Here is a 3,328-nt window from a genome sequence, read left to right on the forward strand (position 1 = left end):
GGAGGGTGTCATTTAAACCCAAGAAAGCATACTTGAGCTTTTCCGGTAGTGGCTTAAGCTCAAGCTTAGGTGGAGACTTTAAAGAAGGAATGGGTGGAGTACTAGAAAGTGGTAGAAGAGGCTCTAACTTAGATTTTCATGGAGGAAAATCTGTAATAGGAGTGGAATTGAGCAAAGAATTCACTTTAGCTACTGAAGAATTGATATCAAACTCTTCATAATTAAAGTGATTCAGACAAGCTTCTAAAGGATCCTTGGATAAAATAGTTGGGAGTGATTCCTCAACCAACTCATCAATAACATCAAGGAAGAAGCATTCCCTATCATCGTGGGGATGATGAATAGCATTGAAGATGTTTAACTTAACTTTCATATTCCCAAAAGATAAATCCATGGTTCCGGTTCTATAGTTAATGCAAGCATTTGCTGTGGCTAAAAAGGGTCGCCCAAGAATGACTGGAATATACTTTTTGGAATCATGCACCGGTTCTGTATCAAGAAGTAGAAAATTGACCAAAAAATAGAACTTATCCACTTTTATGAGTACATCTTTAATAATACCTCATGGTTGTCTGACAGAACGGTCAGCAAGTTGTAGAACAACCAACGTAGGTTTTAACTTTCCCAAACCTAGCTTCTTATACACCGAGTATGGAATAAGATTTACACTTGCTCTAAGATCAAAAAGTTCTTGCTTTATCATATTGTTTCCAATGATGCAAGAAATTATAGGAGCACCAGGATTTATAACCTTAAGAGGAGTGTTATACTTAAGAATAACACTAACATGCTCAGTGAGACAAATTTTCTTAAGAACTTGGCTTCTGGATTTTCTCTTAAGAGTACACAAGTCCTTTAGAAATTTGGAGTAGGCTGGAATTTGTTTTATAGCATCAAGTAGAGGAAGATTGATTTTGACCTGTTTATAGACCTCCATCATATCTTGAATTTTCTCCCCTTGTTTACCAAAGTGGGAGGGTCCCTTCAGACATTTAGGATAAGGCACTTTTGGCTCATAAGCTGTCTCAGGGTTAGGAGTAGATGAAGAAGTGACTTCGCCTTCAACTCCTCTTGTGGATTGTGGAATAAAATTTGAGGAAACATCATTGGGATGTAGATTATGAATGATAGGAATAATGGGAATCCTAAGCCTTTCTTTTTCCTCCTGTCCTTTTTCAACTTGGTTATCAACCACTTTTCCACTCCTCAATGTAGTGATAGCCTGAACTTACTCACGATGAATACCGGAGGAATTAGTTTCATCAATCATGTAAGTCTGCCCTTTTGGGTTGGCTATTGGCTGACTAGGCAGCTTTCCATCATCTCTTCGAGATAATGTACTCGCTATTTGCCCAACTTGTGCCTCTAACTTTGCTATGGCTTAAGTATGAGAATTAAGATCAATAAGAGTATTGAGTACTTGTTCTTCAAAAGCAGAATTTCTAGGAGGAGGTGGAAGATTTAGAGCTTGAGTGGGTTGATTCCTAAACTGAGGTGGATGGTAAATACCAGATTGGTTGAAAGAATTATTTTGTGGCATAGGATTAGATGAATTTTGATACTGCCCCTATGACTGAGGAACAGTGCTTCCTTGATTTTGATTACGCCATAATAGATTGGGATGATCTCTCTAGCCAGGATTATATGTAGAAGAATATGAATTATAAGCTCTAGAGAATGCAGCATTCACTTGCTCTTGTGAGATCTCAGATGATTGTCCCAGCATAGGGCAAGTGTTAGCAAAATGATTAGGATTAATATAGATTGAACAAACTTATTTGGCAAGGCAGTTTGTGGATTAGCAACAGGAGTGTAGCTCGATGATAAGATTTGATCGAACCTACGGTTCACGGTTTTTATTTGAGAGGCTAACTCACTAGATTTATCTACCTCATAAAGTTTTTCAACCTTATGCATTCCAGATGAAGACCTAGACCTAGAGGAAGAAGCGTATTGCCCTGAGTTTTCACTTAGGGCTTCAAACAGTTCCCAAACGTCAGCCGGAATCTTATACAGAAAAGCTCCATTACTGGATGCATCTACCAAGTTTCTAAAAGAATCTGTAAGACTATCATAAAAAATATGTATTAAGTGCCATTGAGCAATATCATGGTGTGGACACTTTCTTAGAAGATCATTATATCTTTCCCATACATCAAGGAGCTGTTCCCCATGTATTTGGGAAAAGGCCAGGATTTCTTTTCTCATTTGTGTGGTTTTACCCACAGTGTAGTTTTCTTCAAAAACTCATGTTGCAACATGTGCCATGCAGATATGGAATTTGTTAGAAGGGACTGCAACCAAGTTCTTGCTTTATCCTTTAGAGAGAATTGGAAAAGACACATTCTAAATGAATCATTGGTAAGAGTGGTTAACTTGGTAGTTGAACACAATTCCAAAAACACATCCAAGTGCTTATAAGGATCCTCTATTGAAAACCCATGGAAGGTAGGAAGCATTTGGATCATAGCAGGCTTAATCTCAAAATGGGTTGCATCAATATCCGAAAAAATAAAGCACGAAGGGGAAGTGTATGCGGTAGGAATAAAATGATACCTCAATTGTGGTTGTGGTAGAGGAACAAGTGGATCCCGTTCTCCATTACCATTACCATTATTACCTGGTGCGTTACGTTGATCAGCCTTATTATCAGAGGAACTTCCTATAGAATTCAAATGTCCTTTAAGCTTTCTTAACTGTTTAAGAGTTCTCTCTATTTCAGGATCATATACTAAAGTTTTTAACCTAGTTTGGCGAGTTAGCATGCATTCATTCCACTAATCCAAAACAGTGATAAAAATAAAGTATTCCAAGCAACAGAAAAAACAATAAAAACTCACAAAAGGTTTAATAAACCGAAGTTTGTTATCCCTTAAGCGTCTTTGTCCTCACTGCTACTTCTTTGTACCTGCAAAGAAAAAGAATTAAGGTGAGATATCAGAAAGTCCGAAGATTGGTAAACCAAAATAAACTAATTAAAAACTAAATTAAAAACTAATCTCCCCAGAAACGGCGCCAAAAATTTATTGTGTCTAATTTTACCACTCGTAATAGGACGATTCCGTGTAGAATAGTGCTATAGAAAAAGGTGTCGAACCCACTAGGAGATGAGATTTATATTAGTCTTTGATTTTGTGACGACCCTGATTTTTAGGCTAGCGTGTCCTATGATGAACCGTAAGGATGATCCGATAACGGATCCGAATGTGGAAGCGAAAACAGAAAACAAGACTCTAAGAAGTCAAAGTGACCTTCCATAAAGTCGTGGAATTCAGCAAGAACTGATGCGGAAGCAAAAGATAAAAAATATGACAAATAAGCCCCCAGG

General features: G+C 37.6%; 1 non-coding gene across 1 annotated transcript; it reads left to right on the forward strand.

Moving 5' to 3' along the window:
• Positions 1-2,104: 2,104 nt before the first annotated feature.
• LOC132280441 (small nucleolar RNA R71) lies at positions 2,105-2,210 on the forward strand. The gene has a single exon (XR_009471575.1). It is a non-coding gene; the product is annotated as a small nucleolar RNA R71 (small nucleolar RNA).
• Positions 2,211-3,328: the final 1,118 nt, after the last annotated feature.

The sequence above is a fragment of the Cornus florida genome, unplaced genomic scaffold (genome assembly GCF_030987335.1).
Source record: "Cornus florida cultivar Cherokee Brave unplaced genomic scaffold, ASM3098733v1 CherokeeBrave_3.0.0_Hap2_Chr10, whole genome shotgun sequence".
NCBI lineage: Eukaryota > Viridiplantae > Streptophyta > Magnoliopsida > Cornales > Cornaceae > Cornus > Cornus florida.